This window comes from Lissotriton vulgaris, chromosome 10 (assembly GCF_964263255.1).
Source record: "Lissotriton vulgaris chromosome 10, aLisVul1.2, whole genome shotgun sequence".
In the NCBI taxonomy this organism is placed as follows: Eukaryota; Metazoa; Chordata; class Amphibia; order Caudata; family Salamandridae; genus Lissotriton; species Lissotriton vulgaris.
In genome coordinates this window covers 295826685-295849741 of record NC_141698.1, presented here as the reverse complement: position 1 = coordinate 295849741, position 23057 = coordinate 295826685, and positions in this window count along the sequence as shown.

Sequence of the window (23057 nt, the reverse complement as noted above, 5' to 3'; positions counted from 1 at the left end):
ATTTATCGAATGTTTGGATACAATTGAATTCCAACAATCATCATTGCAGACTTTTCATGAGGAGATTCCAAATGATTTGATTGAAAAGAAAATTTCAGATGAGGACATGCTGCAAGTTCTATCAAATTATAAAAATTCTGAACAATAAATTAATATTTTCAAATTAAAAATTAGTTGACATAATATTCATTTTTATTTCTAATTTATGAGGTAGTAGCAAAGTGATTGTAGTATAATGTGAGACTTATAGTATAGAGTGCAACATTTTTATGTTACATAGTAAGATTACTCATATTTACTTCCCTTCTCCCACTATATTTTCTCCAATGTGTATTTGACATCTCTTCTTCATCTCCTGCCTCCTTTCTCTCACTGTCTCTGATGCACCCTATCGCCACCATTTTGTGTAGTTACAGAAGAGAGTTAAATATAATAGTTCAGAATGTGAAAAGGGGGCAGGGTAGAGTGCCCCTCACCCCCTAGACCTTCTCAGGGGGTCCCAAAAGGATCTGTTTCTGCTTTCCTGAGAGACTATGGTATGAGTTCCATATACCACAATAACTTGCATTACAACATGCAAGATATCTACAGAGGAGAAGGTGTACATTTCTCAGATGAGGGAAACAGAGTCTTTCCCTTGAATTTTAGACTCTGCATTGGTATCTACTTGTAGGTACAAAAAACACCCTCATAACGCAACAGCTCTTTTTAGAGCTACCCTACCTCTAAGCATACCAAATTCTTATTTTACACTATTTTATTTCACTGTTTTTCCCTGTGGTACGCCCTGGGTGAGCGTACCTGGAAGTGCATATGGAAACGCCCCGAGCACTTACCCCGTGAATATTTTTAAAAAAAAATGTGTTTTGCCCTTCAGGGACCTTCTAGGCCCCACTCAGAAAACCTAGGGGATCAGGGAGGATCTACCCTGCCTCTTATAATCATTTCCCCCTTTTTATTTTCACCTCTTGTGTCTCGATTCTACCGAGACACAAGATGGCGGACTCTCCGGACTGTTTAGAATGTTGACAGACACCCGAGAGCCAATCAGCTTTCCGCTCGGCCACTTCCGTGTCGCGCCGGGTGCGCTCTCCGGTACGCGTACCCGTAAGCGTAGCAAGCGCGCATATAGATATATATGTGTTTTTTAACCTAATTTTCGTAAAAACCACTGGAGCAATTTTCACCAAATATAGCAAAGGCACATCTGCCTACCAGTCCCTACAATTTTGCAAAGTTGGCGTAATTCCGTTCAACGGTTCAGGCTGTAGCCTTGTCAATTCGTCCTATGGAAATTAACATGGGAAAACACGTTTTGGGACCCCCTATTTTTCTCAGCCCCCACTTCACGAATCCCCCTTAAACTTTAAGGGAAGGAGCGGAGCAGAGCTGGCCTAAATTTTGGAAAATTACACGTAAATTCCTCCACCAGCGGAAAAGTTATTCTCAATAGAATGTTGCGGATTTTCTATGGTAGCTAGGTCCTAACTATAACTACCTACTGGGGACCGCCAGTAGGTAATGATATATTATATAATTATATAATGTAATTATATATATATATATATATATATATATATATATATATATATATATATATATATATATATATATATATATATATATATATATATATATATATATATATATATATATATATATATATATATATTCAATGAAAAAACCATAGGTTATAGGCCATATATAGTTAGGAATTAGCATTTACAAAACCTTATTTTACTCGCATAAAACCATTGAAATTCCATATATAGTTAGCTAACTATAAGCGCTAACTATATATCGCGCACCCGCAATCCACTGCTGATGATGTCACATATTACATCATTCATGACATGGTCAGTGACATCACTGATGACATCACTGATCACAACATCCAGTGATTGTATGTGTCTGTAAAGTTTAAATATGTTTCACATATTGAAGAATGAGTGGATGTATAAGTGTCTGGATGAAGAATTTAGTAGGTGCATGACTGACTGTATGAGTGAGTGATTAAATGTGTCTCACTGAGTACATGGGTTAGTGACTAAACTGTCTTAATTCGTGCATCAGTATATTTGTTGTTGTGTAAGCTGCTGCATGTGTTGATCAGTAGCTATAAGAGTGGCCATATGGGTTATTGATTGGTTGCCCAAGTATTTGAATGGGAGGCTGAGTGTGTGTGTGGGTGGCTGGGAGGTGCGTGACTCTGTGCATAGATGTGTAAGCAGTTGATTCACTAGGAGTATGAGTTCAAGAGTGCATGTGGAAACAGCTATATGGGCGGTTGACTGTGCATGGGTGTGTTGGTGAGTGAATGGATTTCTCATTGCTACATGTGCAAGTAAGTACGTATGTAAAACACAATACATGTGAGAGTTGAGATATATAAATAACTGAACATAAGAGCCAGTGAATGTGTGAGTGGCTGTATCGATCACTGTGAGCTTGTATCAGGGATTATATAAGAGAGTAAATATGTGTTATTATATGTTTGAATAAGTAAGATGTGTATAACTGTATAGTTGAGGAAATGGAGGTGTGATTGATTCTTTGCATGACTGACTAGGTGTGTGAGTAAGTCCATGGATGAGTGACAGTCTGTGAGTGTCTGTTTATACTGAGTGTATGTAAGGTTATATTAGAGTCTGAAGAGGTTCATTGTATTATCACATGAGTGATGTGATCAGTGATGACAAATGAGATGTCATCAGTGATGTCATTTGAGTTGTCATCAGTGATGTCATTTGAGATGTCATCATTGATATCATTTGAGTTGTCATCAGTGATGTCATTTGAGATGTCATCAGTGATGTCATCAGTGATGTCACTGACCATGTCATGAATGATGTAATATGTGACATCATCAGCAGTGGATTGCGGGTGCGCGATATATAGTTAGCGCTTATAGTTAGCTAACTATATATGGAATTTCAATGGTTTTATGCGAGTAAAATAAGGTTTTGTAAATGCTAATTCCTAACTATATATGGCCTATAACCTATGGTTTTTTCATTGAATTTTCAAGGTTTTGTAAATGCAAATTCCTAACTATATATCCACTATAACCTATGGTTTTTTCTGTGAATTTCATTGGTTTTTTAATAGCAAATATGAAAAGCTTTAAAATGTCAAGTACGTGATAGATAAAAACATTTTCGTATTTATGCACGCTGATGTGCTTTGAACGCTGCCCCCCCCCCCCCTCCCCTCTTTTGCCTTTGTTAGTACTCTCTCTTTGCAGATACAGAAGGGTAGTTAACGCAGGCCTTTACCCCCGTTGTAATCCGTCGTACCTCCTTGTCTCTCCATTTGATTGATTGTTGTCCAAGCATTTACTGTTTTAGAATTGGTTCTCTTTGGATCATTCTCTATTTACAAACAAGCACAAAGTCGCAATACTCTGTTTAGTCTTTGCAGATAGTGAAAAATCGTGTAAAAAAATAAAAGTAATCGAGCAAAATCAGTAGGCCACTAATTGGATCTCTTTTTGACCTCGCTAAAATAGAAATATTAGGAACAACCCTTCTTGAGAAATACGAAAATAGTGAGATGAACTGAGCTCCACACCATGAGGGCTGCAAGACAGCTCGGCTCCATCACCCATCCCGCACAAAATAATGACAAACCCTATGCAAATATTAAAAATATAGACAACACACCAGCAAAGAAATAGGGTAAAACATTTTATTAAAAAACTATTTACATAACGTTGGTTTATAAGATGATGTCAGTAGTGGACCGATGTGTGAATAGATCGAAAACAGCACAAGGCTCCAAGATCCGGATAGCAAGCTCCTGGATGTTGGGTGCCATAGTTTAGAGTTCTGAATTTCAGCCTTTTTCAATGCCTGTGCTTTGTTGAATGAAAATGGCGGCTTGACACAAAGCTGACTCAAGCGTTGTTACTGATGCTATGCAGACCAAAACTGGTTTTCAGTTTGTACATTTTTCTAGATTTTTCAATCCAAGTTTGATTGACTTTGTAGAACGATGGCTTCAGATTTTCAACATACGGTGTGGTGGCGCTGACTGGGAGGGGGCGCTTCGCTCCTGCCCCCTCCCCAAGTAAGATTTTCATACGTGAAAGTACGTTAATGGTTTTGGTCCCCGAGATGCTTCGATGTCACTACCATTCTCAAATAGCATAAGTTCTGGATGTTGGGTGCCATAGTTAAGAGTTCTGAGCAGCGCTTGTAACACTGTCTGAAGCTTATTTCCTCCTACTGCAGCTTCACTATTCTCAAAGTAAGTGAGTGTCGTTTGTGGACCTGACTGCATTAGAAAACAATATGATATGTTACCTTCCTAAACAGCTTGACGGAGGCCCCTGAGGGGCGCTGTGATGGCCATGGACTCGGAGAAGACGCTTGGCTCCGACACCCTCCCCAAGTCTTATAGCACTGGTGTAGCCTGAGATCGCCCCCGACATAGGCGGCCGGCTCCCGGGGTCCGGCGGTACTTTTTGCCTTTTGATGACTCTTCAATTCTGGACCTTGTCCCACAATCCGTTTGACCTGAAGACAAGCTGTAGTGAGACGCCCCTTTATCGTTTTAGTTGCCATTCCGCCCGCTTTTGCTACACTGTGCCTCTTCCGCCATTCAGCTGTTTTCCGCCCGCTCTTGCGACTACAGCGTCTCGCTCACCATGTAGTTGAGATGCGCCCGCTCTAGCGGTGCAGCGATAGGCGGCTGCCACAGGACTCTCAAAATGGCGGCCGGCTCTTCGGTTTTGGGCCTGGTCCACTAAAATGGCCCTGGGACACCTTGGAACTCGGACGCTTGTCTGCTAGGGCTTGGATCCCATTCTCGAAAAGCGTCCCCTCAGCCGTGAAGATTCTACAAAAGTCATGGGGGCCTCCGACTCCCGCAGGCTTCTGGTGGGGAGCGGCTGCCATGATTGCTCGTGGAATGGCCACGACGGAGCTACGAGATGGTAGTGGTCTCATGCTGACGCCAGCTTTAGTCTGAAACATCCAGAAACACTGTAGACTACCAATTCGATCAGTTCCGGTAGCGCCCCAACATGACCCGGAAGAGAAGAACTTGCCCTCCCCTCTTTGACTGATGGTTCTTGTTGCCTGTCCCCTCTGTTGTCATTTAACAGAACTTTTTGGACTGCTGAAAGGGGTTGTGTTCTGAACGCTGGTTGGTGGAGACATTTAGACTATATTCTTGACCTACGTTGTCGCGTAATGCGTTTTATGACACGCCGCGTTAGCGCACCCGGAAGTGATCCGAGGCGCGGCGCGCAGCGCGTAACGTAAGCATAACAGGTCATGTGACTTGTTAATAAAACTTTTCATTGGTTCATTTTACTTTTGTTAATTTAATGATGAAAAGCTTGGTCATATGACCTAAAAATTACGCTTTTTATTATTTTCGAACAATATTTTTTTTTCAAACATATGTTATAATATTCCAGGCTAATGTACTTTCCCGGAAAATTTACAACTGTCTGGCAAGTAAAATATATTCCTTTTTCGAGAAAAAGGGCGTTTCTTCCTTCCATGACGGAGCCGTTGAGTAAAAGAGATTCGGCCTGCTGTCTTAGTCGCCGATGCGCCTGATTATCAGATTCTTATCGATCACTTTATGTTGCAGACATGAAAAACACAACTGCCCTTGACCATTTATCTTTACTGCGTTCCTACATATTATACCTTTTATCCGTCATGTAATTGGACTGCTTTATTTCACTTGCCTTTTACTGATTCGAAAACAGTCACTAAAAGTAAAAACTTTACAAATGAAAATACTACTACCGTGTTTTGTTTTAAAAACCTTTATTGTGAAAATGTCAGTATACAAATACGGGCCTATAACCACGTGGGCCGGCCACGGAGCAAACTCAAATCGTATATGATGAGGAGACATTTACACTGTAGAAGAACGTAACGAGCGGGCCATTAGGTGACAAGAACAAAGGTGTCTAACAGTTGCGGAATCGGTGGACGTACATTTTGTAATTAAAATACGACAGGGCCACTTACAATAACATTTTCTAGATATACATTTGCGGGCAAAGAGTTACGAGTCCCATTTATACCGGCGCCATTTTGGGCGAGGCCGGGCAGGTCCAAGATATAGTCAAAATGTCTCCACCAACCATCGGCCAGACCAGAACCCCTTTCGGCCCTTTATGCTACAAGATGGTGTCTTCCATTCAGAAAATATTGGTGGCAGCATTTTGAAAGGAAACAGAAACAGCCGTTCTCCTAGTGAGTTTCACATTGTTACATTTAGGAAGAATGTTGAAGAGTAGTATGTGGAAAATCTGAAGCCATTTTTCTACAAACTCTCAATCAGACTTGGATGGAAAAAAAACCTGAAGAATGTACAAACTGAAAACCAATTTTTGTCTGTATAGCACCAACAGTAACGCTTGAGTCAGCTTTGTGTCAAGCCGCCATTTTCATTCAATCAATAGCGTCCCCCTGCACACATTCAGGGACCTGGTCGTGTCTTTAGATGAAACGCATTGTAGGAAAAGAAGCAGAAAGGAAAAGGAAAAAAGTTCCGCCGGACCTAGTGAAGCTGCAGCAGGTGCAAATAAGCTTCAGACAGTCTTACAAGCACTGCTCAGAACTCTCAACTGAGGCACTCAACATCCAGGACTTGCCATTCGGATCTTAGCGCCTTGTATTTTTGTTTTGTTCTTGATGGAGGGGAAACAACAAAAAACAGGCATTGAAAACGGCTCAACTGGAGCAAAAAAAAAATGACTTCTTGGGTGCATTAGGGCATTTATGATTTTCGAATGCCGTATTCATCAGGTTGATGCTCATGTTGCCATAGGACAGCATAGCACCACAGTGTATACAAGTTAACTTCATATGTTCAGATGAGGCAGGTGGCATATTTAGCATTCACCTTCTTTGATCCAGGAGGGATGGAGAAAAACTGCCAGATGAAACTTGAAACTTGGCCATCCAGATCTCGGCACATCGGTCCGCTACTGACAGTGACCGCAACTCAGCTGGACACGCCGTCTTTCGGCGCAGCATTGTAGGATGGCCACACCAGTGCGGCAATTTGCTGGACACCACATCGGTGCCATCCGCATCTCGACGCGTTGTGCTGCCTTCGGCCTATTCGCACATCGGTCCGCTACTGACAGTGACCGCAACTCAGCTGGACACGCCGTCTTTCGGCGCAGCATTGTAGGATGGCCACACCAGTGCGGCAATTTGCTGGACACCACCTCGGTGCCATCCGGATCTCGACGCGTTGTGCTGCCTTCGGCCTATTCGCACATCGGTCCGCTACTGACGCCGCCTCACGTGCCAACGGATTTTCTACGCTTTTTGTAGCCCTATGCCGCAGAACAGGTCATGTGACTTGTTTATAAAACTTTTCATTGGTTCATTTTACTTTTGGTTTCCTAAAGATGGAAGGCTTGGTCATATGACCTAAAAATAACACTTTTCATTGGTTTAGAACATTTTTTTTCCCAAACGATGAAAGCCCCACCTTGTTTCTGGATCATTCAGACTGAAGCTGGCGTCAGCATGAGAGCACCACCATCTCGTGGCTCCGTCGTGGTCATTCCGCGAGCAATCATGGCAGCCGCTCCCCACCGGAAGCCTGCGGGAGTCGGGGGCCCCCAAGACTTTTATACAATCTTCACGGCTGAGGGGACGCTTTTCGAGAATGGAGCCCAAGCCCTAGCAGGCAAGCGTCCGACTTCCAAGGTGTCCCAGGGCCATTTCAGTGGACCAGGCCCAAAACCGAAGAGCCGTCCGCCATTTTGACAGCCATGTGGCAGCCGCCTATCGCTGCACTGCAAGAGTGGGAGCAACTCCACAACATGGTGAGCGAGACGCTGTGGCCGCAAGAGCGAGCGCAACTCAGCTAGATGGCCGCCACCTGGGGAGGCCCGTTCACGCCGCCTCCCCCCCCCCCCCCCCGGGCCGCCGCACGCCAATTTTCGGAGCAGCATTGTAGGATACCAAAACCAGTGCGGCAGTTTACTGGACATCACCTGGGTGCCTGTCGTACATGTTGTGTCAGCCATGTGACACTGGACACAGACCGCTACTGACGAGGCCTCCCCCCGCACCACCCGGGACGCCCCACGCTGTTTTTCTGTGCTGCATTGTAGGATCCCTAAACCAGTGCGGCACCCAGGCGACATCACCTGGGTGCCGTCCAGAACTCTGCACGTTGTGCTGCCTTGGGACTATTCGCACAACAGACCGCTACTGACGAGGCCTCCCCCCGCCCCACCCGGGACACCCCACGCCAATTTTCGGAGCAGCATTGTAGGATCCCTAAACCAGTGCGGCACCCAGGCGACATCACCTGGGTGCCGTCCAGAACTCTGCACGTTGTGCTGCCTTGGGACTATTCGCACAAAAGACAGCTTCTAACCATTGTTGCTTTTTGTGTTAATAAATGTTTAAATGTTTTTAGTTTTTGTTCTGTTCATTATCGTTAAAAGTTAATAAAGTTTTATAACCTTACTTTGTTGGACTGTTATCTATTTTTTGAAAAACGGGTGAATGGGGCCTTGAATCGGGTTATTGTCATGTGTGGGCTTTGGAAGTGTGCTGCTGCAGGATCGGACATTTCAAACTCAAATGCACGTTCTTTTTCTTACCTTTCCGAAGCATGGAGCGCAATAGCAAGCAGAGAAAGGGTGATGCACGTGTTGAACACTACCTGACCTGGCAAGTTGCTGGCAGTGCCCCCCCGCCCGCTCCTGAAAGAGGGCACACACACACCGCCGCCCCGAGTACTTCAGAAATCTTTAAAAGACCATGCGCTTGTTCATGAGGCTTAAATGGTTTATCACCTCTTCTAGAACCCCTACATCGACCCTCTGACGTTTCATGGAAAAATTACCATGTAACACAATACCAAGCCCTTTCAGCTGAAACCCCCAAGGAATCGTGGGGCATATTAGCAAGGGGGTTTATCTCCGCTTTTTTGGCTTTAAAAACCATGAAAGCGGAGATAAAATTATTTCCCTATTATCAAGCTGTCGCTAACACCAGTTAGTGACACCTAAAAGGAGATAGCGACCATCTTGGGCCCGGCTTTGCATGTCAGTGATACTTATCACTAATGACATGCAAAGTGGCGTGCCAAGATGTTAGCGACTGGAAACAGTCCCTAACATCGCTACCTTCTATTACCAACTTTTGGAGATATTCGCACTAAGCGCGAATATCTCCAAAAGCTAACACCTGCCCTGAGCAGGTCTTAGCCATGTTATCCAATGGGAGGTGGATAACATGGCTAAGAGCATTAGGTCGATAATACATGAATATCGCTGACTTTTCTGCGATAATAGCAAGGTTTATCTGCGATAAAAATCGCCGATGTGCGGCGATAATTTTTGTCTCTAAACAAGTTATAGACAAAAATTATCGCTAGTTGTTAGTAATATGCCCCCGGGTTTTTGCTTGCAGAAATCGGGAGGCGGGAGACTAGCACTGAAATCAGTACTCACACGCCTGAATCAGGAGAATTGGCATGTCTGAATTCTCTACAGCTGGGGCCATAAACTACATCCGCAGGGGTAGGTGATAGCCTGGGACCAGCCTGGCATCTAAAATGGCTGCCGTGCACGACAAAATTGTGGCATTCGAAAAAAGGCAAGATGGCGCAGCCGCTGGAAGAGATATATCAACATATATCAGCCTCCTCAGCCACCCTCAGGAAACATAGGGGATTAGGATATGTCTCCCGCACCCCCTTATACCTAGTACTTTAATTAACGAAGCACAAAATGGCGAATTCCCGTTTCGCTACCAGTTTGCGGCCCAGTTCGCGGCCCGTGAAGCGCTTCTACCGTGAAAAATCATTTTTTTTTTATTTTCCCCACGGGACCCTTTAATAACCCCAACAACATTCCTAGGGGGTCAAGAGGGGGATACCTTGCCCCCTTTCATTAAATTCCCCCTTAGTTTTTCACCTTTTCTTCTCTCTCGATCCTACCGAGAGACAAGATGGCGGCCGCTCCGGACTGTCACGCAGCAAAAAAAAAAAAAAAGCTCACGCACAGCCGCTGGAAGAGATGTATCAACATATATCAGCCTCCTCACCCACCCTCAGGAAACATAGGGGATTAGGATACGTCTCCCGTACCCACTTATAACTAGTAATTTAATTTACGAAGCACAAAATGGCGAATTCCCGTTTCGCTACCAGTTCGCGGCCGCGCTTCTACCGTGAAAAATCATTTTTTTTTTATTTTCCCCACGGGACCCTTTAATAACCCCAACAACATTCCTAGGAGGTCAAGAGGGGGATACCTTGCCCCCTTTCATTAAATTCCCCCTTCGTTTTCCACCTCTTCTTCTCTCTCGATCCTACCGAGAGACAAGATGGCGTCCGCTCCGGACTGTTTAGAATGTTGACAGACACCGGAGAGCCAATCAGCTTTCTGCGCGCAAAGTTCCGATAAGCGAAAAGTAAGCGGACCGGATCGCTGTCCAGAGCGCTGTTACAGATATATATCTTGGTTTGAACGTTAATTTCTCAAAAACTACTGGAGCACATATATTGAGACCTAGCAAAGGCACATCGGGCTAACAGTCCCTACAATTTTGCCAAGTTTCGTGCAAATCCATTCAGCCGTTCGAGCTAAAAGTGAGTCCAACCGCCCTATGGAAAACTCAATGCAAAAAACGCGTTTTGGGACCCCCCTTTTTTCTCAGCCCCCCCTTGACGAAACCCCACCAAATTTTCAGGAGCTGCTCAGAAACAAAATGTGCCATTTTCCTGAAAATTTCAGCCGATTCCATCCACAAACGCCAAAGTTATTAGACATAGAATTTTCAAAAGTCCCATAGGGAATTTATCCTAACTATATATACCTACTGGCGAACGCCAGTAGGTAATATATATATATATATATATATATATATATATATATATATAGATTAACCTTGAGGCTTCTATGCACCTGCTATGCTTACTAGTCAAATACGCCAAAGTAGATCGTCAAAAAAACCTGGATGAAATAATCAGAATTAATGAAAAACTTTAAAAAGATGAATATAAAAAAGACAAAACGTACATCCAGCAAACCATGAAGGAAATAACAGAGCGCCTCAAAAAACAAGAGGACAGAATCAAAACGAGAAAAGCTTATAAATTTGCTTGTGACGAACAGGATTACGCTTTGGGCCAAATTTATACATTTGCCAGGAAGTACGATCACATGCGCAAACAAAGCAGCACAACAACAGCCAAGTCCAAAACTGTGATTCACCAAGTGACTGCAGAAGTGAGCGAATCCAATCGATCAGAGTCTGACACCAGCCTGGTCCCAAGTGGGGATGAATCGGATGACAGCACCTCAAGAGCACAGAGAGAAGATTGGGCCAATTAACCCTAGCGGAGGAAATCGAATACGTGAGGCTTCAGAAAAAACAAACATTGCACTCACGAAATCAAAACTCAGCGCAACCCAAGACAGGAACTCAAGACGACGGCAACGCCGCAAACGCACCCAAGCCAAAAGGAAGGCAACCCAGGAAAAAATTCTGGCAGAACAAGAAACAGTAGACGAAAACAGTATAATCAACCTAACCAGTACTGAACTAAATCAAGCAGAGAAACAATTACTTTTGTTAGGCTTGTCTTTCTGCCCGGAAAGTAACTTTAACTATTGTAAAACCAGAATCGACGTCTTCAAATATATCCAAAAGATAAAGCTCAAGAAATACTATGCCATCAAAAAAGGCACAATTGAGAAGAAAAATTTGGAAACATGTCACCAACCTAATAAAAGCAAATTACAAGCTAAAGATGTCGATCTGATGCGAACCATGCATCATCTGCGTACTGAGGATGATCAAGTTTTAACTACTCAATTGATCGCTGACACGGAGGACATTGATATCAACCTCACTAGTAGCAGTCCCTTTAAACCGCCATCGACATTCAATCCTAGCATGCCCAGAGATGCCATAGATATCTATGCCGACAGACTAACAGAGGAGCTAAAAAAACTACAACTTAAAACTATGAAGCAGCGCAAACCATCTAACGCCAAAATGAGAGCATATAACAATCTGATGCAAAAATTAAAAAGTGATAATAAAATCGTCATTAACCAATCAGATAAAGACGGTAACATAGTGCTTTGGGCCAAACAGGATTACATCGAGGAAGCTCATCGTCACCTCAATGATGAACTGTGTTATGCCAAGACAGACTTTAAAACTGCGAAAAAGATTCAGGAATCATATGAAAAATATCTATATCTATGGAAACGCAAGGGACTGATATCCAAAGATTAACTGAAATTTTTGAACAAAGTTCACCCGGTGTTACCTAACATTTACCTTGTACCTAAAGTACATAAACAGCAAACACCGGTGCCAGGTCGGCCAATCGTGTCAGCGATCAACAGTGTTTTCGAAAATACATCAAAATATATAGATTTCTGCCTGCAGGAATTTGTTGTCTCATTACCAGCTTACATCAAGGATACAATGGAGTTCTTATATCTTTTAAATCAAGGTACATGGACTGACGATTTGTTACTCATGACAATGGATATAGCCACGCTATACACCAGTATAGCACACGCTGATGGAATAAGAGCGGTCAAATACTACCTGGACCAAGGCCCCATTGAATTATACCAACATAATAAAATGCTTATCACTATGATAGACACATGTCTAAACAACAATGTTTTTTCATTCAACAATGTTGTTTTTAAGCAATTAAGGGGGGTGGCCATGGGGGCATGTTTTTCCCCCACCTACGCGGGGCTCCACATGGGATGGTGGGAGGAACATGTCCTCAAGGTTCACCATGCAGCGTATTGGGACAACAATGTCATGAGATATTGGAGATATACAGATGACATGTTTATAATTTGGCGTGGTTCCATGCAAGAAGTGAATCAATTTGTGAATGATATTAACAACAATAAATTGAACTTAAAATTCACAGTAAATATCAACGTACATGAGGCAACTTTTCTAGATGTGCAGGTTAATGTAGTGCAAAACAAAATAACCACTAGCCTGTTTAGGAAAAGCACATCAATCAACACTATCCTGCACGCTAGAAGCTTCCACCCACACCACACCATCACAGCCATCCCCTATGGGGAATTCTTGCGAATACACAGGTCCTGCAGTTCCCTTGAGATGAGAGACAAACATCAACAGGATTGCAAAAACAGACTCCTTTCCAGGGGCTATAATCCCGAGAAGTTAGAAGCAAGTATGTTAAAGGCTAACCGTCTCAACCGGCTAGAGCTGGTAAATCCCAATAGGGTGAAACATCCCATTTCACAAGAGGATAACAAAGTAAACACTATCCACCTCATAACAGGATACAGTCATCAAGCCCGCCAGATCACCAAACTGATTAAACAGGAATGGCCCATCATCCTCACAGACCATGTACTTAAAGACATCATGCCCAAATCTCCAACAGTTACATATAGACGAGCGTATGCAATGCGCAACGATCTGGTGAGTAGTAGCCCAGAAATGTTAAAAGTGGACAACTGGTTGTCCCCCCGCAAAGGGTTTTTCCGTTGCAGCAGTTGCCGGGCGTGCAAGTTTGGGGTGAATGTCAAAACACATCCAACTCCATTTGACATTACTCCTATTACTCTGAAAGGTCATTATACTTGCCACACTGAACTAGCCGTCTATATACTGATATGCAGCTGTGAACTTACCTACACTGACACACTTATCTCCACTCTAGAGAGACTACCTTCTCACTTTAATAGACTACCAGATGATGACGCTGAGACAGCTAGTCTCAAACTGTTACAAAAACTGGAAAGTGCCATTGAGGCGGTGGCACCAGCTCTAAGGGTCAAATTCGGAGATAATGGTAAAGGTGCTCCCTGGTTCAATGAAGCATTGAGGCTTTTGAAGCGCTCCTTGCATCGGACGGAGAGAGCCTGGTGCAAGGGGTATGATTCCAACACTCAGGCTTTATATGCCAAAGAGTTAACCATCTATAAACAAGCTATTAGGGCCAGGAAAGCTGAGTTTTATGAAGACAGAATCGCGACATCATCCAATCCCCAGAAAGAAATCTTTACGGTCCTGTCAGAACTGAGAAAAAAGAAGGAACAGCCCCCCTCCTTCTCACAAGAAGACTGCCAAAAATTTCAGTCATTTTTTACTATCAAAATAGCTGACCTTCTGTCAGAAATCAAGACCACCCCCAGACTGGATTGCTTGGATACTACTATTAAAATCACCCCAACAGTCACCCAGCCCCTAATCTCACTATTCTTACTCACTAAGGAAACCATGAGAACAGTGATGGGTCGAGTCAAGTCGGGTTCACCGGCGGACCCGTGTCCTCAGAGGATTTACAAACAAGCCTGGTCAGGGCTGGAGGACGACATATTATTACTCCTGAACAGCTCACTTTCAACTGGACAGGTTCCTTCCAAATTCAAGGAAGCCCGGCTGATCCCCCTCCTGAAAAAGGCAGGGGCAGATATAAAGATCTTGAAAAACTACAGGCCCATTTCACAACTACCGTTCCTAGCTAAAATTTTGGAACAACATGTGTTGCCCACCCTCTCTCATCATCTAGAAAACAATTTCCTGCTGGAACCCAACTAGGCCGGTTTTAGGGCCCACCATAGCACGGAATTGGTCATGCTTGCCATGCTGGATGACCTGAGACTTAGAGCAGACAAAAAAAACCTGTGTGCCCTGGTGCTGTTAGACCTCTCCGCGGCATTTGATACGGTCAAGCATGACCTACTGTTGTCGCGGATGTGGGATCTCGGTATCTAGAGCACCGCCCATGCCTGGCTGACCTCCTTCCTTGGCGAACGGGTTCAGAGAGTGCAATTAGCTGACCTGGTATCGGAGGCAGCAGGTATCACATGTGGAGTCCCTCAGGGCTCAGCATTATCACCCCTACTGTTTAATGCTTACCTGCAACCCCTTATTTCAACATTAAATCAGATGGACTGCAGTATATACAACTACGCCGATGATACGCAGATCATCATCCAAATTGACAACTGCCCAATGGCATACCAGAGAATGCAAAACATCTTAAAATTTACCGTGAACTGGATGACGGCAAATTCATTAAAAATAAACCCTGACAAGACCGAGGTGCTGGCGATCACAACGGCATCTAGCCCTTGGAACGATCTCTTGTGGCCCACTGAACTAGGGCCATCCCCGGTACCAGCAGAAGCAGTGAAAAGCCTAGGTCTGATTGTAGATGCCAACCTCACTATGTCAGCCCAGGTCTCAGCCATAGTAGGCACAAGTGTGGGCATAATGAGACAACTGCGTAAACTCTCCCATATCCTGTTGGCAGACACGCTCAGGAGAGCAGTATCAGCACTGATCCTGGCACGTCTGGACTACGGCAACGTTTTGTATTTCGGTATCCCTCAAAAATTGCTGAGCAGACTTCAGATAGTCATGAACGACGCTGCCAGGCTAATCTTCAACCTACCCAGAAGGACCCACGCCACCCTCCTCCTTCACAAACTCCATTGGCTGCCGGTGAAACAGCGGGCCAAATTCAAGGGCCTATGCATTACGCATAAGGCCCTGTACAGACACGTCCCAAAATACATCAAGGAACGTTTAGTCCCGTACGCTCCCAGCAGGAATTTGCGATCAACAGATACTGCGCTGTTGGTCTGTCCGCGTTTTAAACTATTCTCTCTTGGAAGGCGCACTTTTTCCCATACAATTCCCAGTGCATGGAATAAACTGCCAGAGAGCCTGCGCAAAGAAACAAGCCTACTACCCTTTAGAAAAAAGCTAAAAACTGTGCTGTTTCAGGAGGCATGGGGTAATGTCTAACTTTCTCCCCTATTAGTACTGTGCTCATCCGCTGCTAAGCGCTTAGAGACCCCTGGGTGATAAGGCGCTGTATAAATCCAATATACAATACTATGTAGGTAGTACCAAATTGCCTGTTCACATGCGCATTTTACAGCATTTGAGGGCGATAGTCAATGCCGACTCCAGCTACCCCGTAGCTCGGCATTTCAAGAGTGTACACAATCAAAACCCCAATCACCTCAGATATTTTGTCATTTAAAAGAAGGCCATAAATTTCAATATTTAAAAACAAAACAATTTATTTTAAACATATGTAATGTAATTTAAAAAATAGAATATCTAAAAATAAATAGTTTTAAAAAATTTAGTAAATCAGTATCCAAAAAATAAATATACCAGTTAATACATTTAAAAATGTCATTTACAAAACCTTTGAAATTCACTAAAAGAAACACAGGTTTCAGACATGTTATAGTTAGGAATTAGCACTTAAAAAACCTTTGAAATTTACTGAAAAAACCATAGGTTTCAGACCTGTTATAGTTTGGAATTAGCATTTAAAAAACCTTAGAAATTCACTGAAAAATACATAGGTTTTAGGGGTGTTATAGTTAGCTGGACATTTTGACTCATACAAAACCATTGAAATTCCTCTGTTATAGTTAGTTGTACTGACGTTAACTCACGCGCCCGCAATCCACTGCTGTTGATGTCACATATTATATCATTCATGACATGGTCAATGACATCACTGACGACATCACTATGTCAAATTTTTCGAACTGAGGACAAAATTGTTTTAACCATTCCCACTTCTGTTTCTGGCATATATTGGAATATACAAAGACAGTTTGAGGCAAAAGTAACATCAATTGTCCGAAGGTGTCCTTCATAAGCATTTCCAAACCTACCCCAGTCAATGTGCCTAGGTCGTTTCCACCACAGTGCACAATCATGAGGTCAGGGTGTTGGATATGCAAACAAGTTTTAACCAAAGGCAACAATTGGTGCCACTTCAATCCTCTCTGTCCAAACTATTTAATGTCCACATTTTGTAAACCGAGGTCTATGTCAATACGTCTCTGTTCTGCGTACCTCTTGCACCAGAAAACATAGCTATGTCCTACAATCCACACTAGCATTTTGAAGGTATGGCTGGAAGGTATGGAAAGATCGTGCAGCGGGCGAGCGCAGCAGGCGTGCCGGTGGTGCGCCAAAGGTGCGCCAAAGGCAAGCCCGTCTGCACCCGTCCGAGCCCGGAAGCGCCATGGGGCCAGTATCCCTGCTCCGATGATCAGATACTCCTCGGAAAATCTACGAGCATTGTATGATGCTGAGTATGTGCTCTGTCCAGCCACTCTCGAGAAAATTGGTTTATCTCTATATTCTTGGTAGCCCTCATAGGACATCAGTCTCTCTGCCCGCTATCCCATCTCAACATCATATCCACAGTTTTACAACCCCTGTGATCACCAACGTAACCCTCGATATTTCATATCTTAATACCCGTTCCCTGATCAAGCACAAATTGGATATATTTCTACTCCTCACCGATGATAAGCCTGATATTCTCTTTATCACCGAAACTTGGCTTAACAGTGATTCCCTTCCGGACATCTTAGCTGCCCTTCCAGAGCAATACTACATCTTGCATGCTGACCGGGCTCAAGGAAAGACAGGTGGAGGTGTAGCGACAATTATTAAAAAAGAGCACATGCTTACTTCCATGTCTGCCCTCACCCTCCCTGGAGTAGACAACTTAATTATCAAACTTGATACTAAGACGGGCCCATTAATATGTGTCCTCATCTATAGACCCCCTCAATATATGGCCTCTTTTCCCCTTTCTCTGTGCGAACAGTTAGCTATGGTAGTTACAGATTATTCCAAAGTTTTTCTGCTTGGTGACTTTAACTACTGGTGTAACGATGAGTTGGGTGGCCCGCAGGCCTCTGAACTCATGGAACTGGTCTTGGGCCTTAACTTTCGTCACCATATCACCTCTGCCACGCATGTCAAGGGTCATACCCTTGATCAAGTGTGGAGTAACAACCTCACCATATCTGCCCCCATAATTTGTCCTTGTATGTGGTCAGACCACTTTCTGATAAGATTCTCCATCTCTATGGCAAGCGATGGTAAATCTCTGGCAATTGCTGGAGGGCTTATTAGTGTGGTACCCCTAACAAACAAGCTTTTTTAGACAACTTAGCTAGCACCGCTCCTGCTGAAAATCTGGATCTCGAGAAGTCGGAAGTGAACATCTCTCGCTGGCTGCTTGCTGCAAGTAATTTATATGCACCCCTGAAGAAGTTTAGAATGGGACGCCACCTGGACTCCCAGAAATGGTTCACTGAGGACTTGAAGGGGAAAAAATTAGACACCCGTCAAAAAGAACGCAAGTGGAGGAGAAATTATGATCCTCAGGCTAAATCTATTTATATAGCTGCTCGTACCGTTTATAAGCAAGATATTGTCTCAACTAAGTCATTCTATTTCTCGAATATAATCATCAGTTCGGAAATTAAATCTAAGGATATTTTCCCCATTGTCAATAAATTATCTAACATGGAAAGAGTCACCCCTCAACCTACGGCGACACAGGACTTGTGTAATTCCCTTAATTTATATTTTCGGGATAAAATCTCTACATTTAAAGCTAGCATTCCGGTTACTGACCTCATTGAGAACTCTATCCTCCCGACCCTCACTGATTGCTCCTTTGAGCAGTTTTCCTCTTTTTAGCGAGGATTCCTTATGAACCCTCGTCACTAGGGTGAAATCTGGTTCCCCTAGGGACTGTTGCCCGTCATATATCTTAAAGGAAATCCTATCGGTTCACTCTGCCCCCATCCTGACTTTCCTTAACGCCTCCCTCTCCCAGGGTGTGGTCCCTAAAGCCTTCAAAGAAGCTGTAATTGTACCCCTGCTAAAAAAATCTGGTGCGGATCCCTCAGTCCTGGCCAACTATAGGCCGATCTCCCTCCTCCCCTACATGGCTATGATCCTCAAAGCTTACGTTACCACCCACATTTCGACCTTCATTGAAGCCTCTAACTTCCTGAATACCCATCAGGCCGGATTTCGGCAGGCCCACTCTACTGAGACCGTCATCACCGCGGTCATGGATTCTCTCCGTGACAACGCGGATAAGGGAATTCCTCAGGCCCTGCTCTTACTAGATCTCTCTGCCACATACGACATGGTCGACCATGCCATCCTTTTGGACCGTGTTGAACGGGCAGGTATCCGGAGCACTGCCTCTAATTGGGTTAGCTCTTTCCTTAGCGACTGGACTCAAGCGGTTCGCCTAGCTCCTTTTACGGCCCCTACAATTCAAACAACTTGTGGGGTGCCTCAGGGGTCATCACTGTCCCCCCTCTTGTTCAACCTGTACCTTGCCCCTCTGATTCAGTCCTTAGGAGAGTTTCAAGTCACTACATTCAATTATGCGGATGATTTACAGCTTATCTTTTCAATTGACGGCTCCCCTAATTCTATCAGGGACTTTCAGGATACCATGCTACATATCCGCCATTGGATGGATCCTAATCATTTAAAAATGAATCCCGGTAAAACGGAAATAATTCTCAATGGCAAAAGTCAATCACTTTGGGACCTCAATATTGGCCCCTGGAATTGGGTCTTGCACCCCTCCCCTCGGCATTGGTTAAAAGTCTGGGAGTAGTTATTGACAGCAATCTCTCATTGAAAACCCAAGTGGGCATGGTGGTATCCTCCTGCTTTTACCAGCTGTGCAGGATAAAGAAAATCAGTCGGATGTTGACCCAGTCTGCCTTGATTCAGTTGGTGATTTCGTTAGTTCTGTCCCGACTGGACTACGCCAATTCCATCTATCTGGGCCTCCCTCTGTATCTTGGCAGACATCTCCAACTGGTCCAAAACCAAGCTACTAGACGGATTCACCACCAGCCCCGCTGGCAGTCTGCCAGGCCCATTCTCAGACAACTTCATTGGCTGCCCTTCTCCCAGCAAGTGCAATTCAAAACTGCTTGTATGGTCTTTAAGTCACTCCACACCTGCAGCCCTCAATTCATCACCACCCTCTTGTCCAGATATACCCCTTCCCATAACCTCCGTTCTGCCAGTCTTCACTTCCTGTTGGGATGTTAGACACAAGAGGGAGACCGATTCCCCGGTTGTCGATCAGACTGAGACAGCGTGGGAGCAATACTCAGATTTCATTAAAGGATATTTCTGGTTCATAGGTCCCGTCCAAAATAGTAAATTGATACGCAGATTGACAAGTTACACCGCCAGGGCGGATGCAGGTTTGCTGTGCTTGCATCCAAGCTCTGGAACCCCCTCCCCTTGGGGATTAGCTGTTGCATGGATCTCCTAGCTCAAACCTTGGCTTTTCCCCTCAGTCTAGGCTCAACCCTTTGTCTCTGGGTTTTCTGCTCAGTCAGTGCCATGAAGCGCTGGGCGTACGAGCGCTTTTTAAAAAATATATTAACATAACATAACATAACATAACAAAAGATATCTGTAGCTCATGCAGTTCAAGCATTGTTTTTTAAAAGGTTCTAGGATGCTTGATTCCGGTCCAGGGAAGACATGGCTTGACAGATCGGGCTGGACTGTTCCCATGAGGCACAGGGTCAAGGCTGATTTGCATATGGTCATGTCTGAACTGGGTTGGTGTGGTGAGAAAAAAAACGTTGGATTTAGGCCCAGATCACTGTACTGGAGTGAATGTGTGACATTGTTCTGCATTCTGTCCATCAATTGTTGTTTTTGGATTTGTCACCCGAGTGGGACGGGTACGCTCAGACGAGAGTCCCGTGCTCTCCACACCACAGGAGTCAAGCTATCCTGGCTGATGACGGCTGATAGCCAGAAACCAGTCCTAGGATGCTTCATTCCGGTCCAGGGAAGACATGGTGTGACAGTTTGGGCTGGACTGTTCCCATGAGGCACAGGGTCTAGGCTAATTTGCATATGGCCATGTCTGAACTGGTTTGGTGTGGTGAGCAAAAGAACAATGGATTTAGGCCCAGATCTCTTCACTGGGGTGAATGTATGACATTGTTCTGCATTCTGTCCATCAATTGTTTTTGCATTTGTCACCCCGAGTGGGATGGGCATGCTCAGACGTGAGTCCCATGCTCTCCACACCACTGGAGTCAAGCTATCCTGGCCGATGTCGGCTGATAGCCAGAAACCGGTTCTAGGATGCTTGATTCCCGTCCAGGGAAGACATGGCTTGGCAGTTCCGGCTGGACTGTTCCCATGAGGCACAGGGTCAAGTCTGAATTGCATATGGCCATGTCTGAACTGGGTTGGTGTGGTGAGCAAAAAAACTATGGATTTAGGCACAGATCTCTGTACTGAGGTGAATGTATGACATTGTTCTGCATTCTGTCCATCAATTGTTGTTTTTGCATTTAAGACTAGCAGAAAGCAGGTATAAAATTCCTGCTGGTAATGTGGGTTATCGCCAGAATTAATTTGGCATTGCTGTTGTGAAAGTTGTGATGTCATTTCTTCGTGTGCAGAACAATATAAGGACTGGGCAGTGTATCCCGTCAAGATCCAGCACCAGACGCACTATTCCTAATCAATATACATACAATGAGAATTTTTCATTGATTTTGTGTGTACACTGTAAGTGCAGGCACTACCACAGTACAATTCAATACAGGATTTTTGTATTTAGAATAAATCACAAAGGTGCATCTTGTGTCTTTTTGCACGGGAACGGCTACTCTGCATTTCATTATTAGCCCTTTAATGCAACTAAAGTTTAAATAAATCTAATACAGTATTCAGAAGATTGTGCAAACTGGAGAGATCAATATTATTCCCATGATAAGTGCTCCAAAATGTAACACCATGGTGGACACCAGCAAATAACAGTAATAAGAACAAGAAAGAGTCACACAGCATTTAAGAAAACATTCGACAAGGAATATAATTTTTTGGGGACAAACTTTATTTTTTTATAAACATATATAAACCATCAACTTTTTTCAACTTCAATATCTTTATTAATATATACATAAAAAATAAACCAATAAATGAAATTAAACAAATATAATAGAAAACAGCAAGGTGGAAGATTCCTGTTGGGACCATGGATGTCAACGATAGAGCTTGGAAAATAAAGCACAAAAAAAGGACGTGTGTAATGTGCATATCAAAGGACTGAGAGAGAGAAACAGGGAAGGAAAAACAAAGTAGAGAGAGAAACAGAGGGAAGGAAAGAAAGGGAGTGAGAATGGGAGAAGGGAGAGAGATGTAGAAGAAAAGGAATTAAGAGAGTGAGAGAGAGAGAGAAGAGAGGGAAGTGAGAGAGAGAAAGAGAGAGAGAGAGAGAGAGAGAGACTGTCGCCTCTGCGCATTGAATAGCAAGTAACTATCTGGTGCCATCGGAGTGTGCAGCAGTGGGCGGACTGCATGTGCCCGTCAAAACCCCGCAGATCTCAGATGTGTTGCAGAGTCCTGAGTCCTGAATGGAGGAGACCACATCACATTGTGCGCGGTTCTGACAAATGTCACTGAGTCCTGAATGGTGGAAACCACTTGAGCTTCTCCGTGGCCTGGCATATCTCACACATGTCCCTGAGTCGTCAATGCGGAGAGCACCTCAGGGTTTGGGGCCGCTAAGCCTGTTGAACTCAATTTCGTGGCACGTGGTGGTAGGCTCCTGATGGCCACATGACTTGGGGTTGGCAATAACCCTATACATATAAAGTCCACGCCAAGGGGATGGTAGGCCGCTGACGGCCATATAGCTGAGGGTGCGACTAACCTTAAGTGCAACTTTTCATGGACTTTTTATGGTTGAGACCCATGGAGCGTTCGCCAGCTAGTCAGCACCAGCAATAAAGAATGTGATGCTGTCGATCTATTATATTTGCGTGGTCACTTGGCCTGTGCCACATGTGCTGGATGAGTGTGGTGTGTGTGCAAACTTGCCCTCAGGGAGTGGCTGTGAGATGTTGAGAACTAGACCACTGACCTGCACACCAACAGCGAGTACGCCTGCGACAGGTAGCTATGTGGGGCCAACGTTAGAATGTAATCAGAGTGGAGTGGAGTGGCATGGCGTGGCGTGGCATGGCATACGACAAAACAGGGCAGGGATAGACACAATGACGTGGACGGTTCGTAGTACTGCATCTGGGAGTCAAGCGGCTGGCCACAGCTGTCTCACTGCAAGACTGGGTCCAAACTGTTCATAGCTCACACTACATAAGTGTTGAAAAACCATTTTGTGATTCAGTCCGTCAGCTGGCATCTGTCCAAGGCATTTGTGAAAGC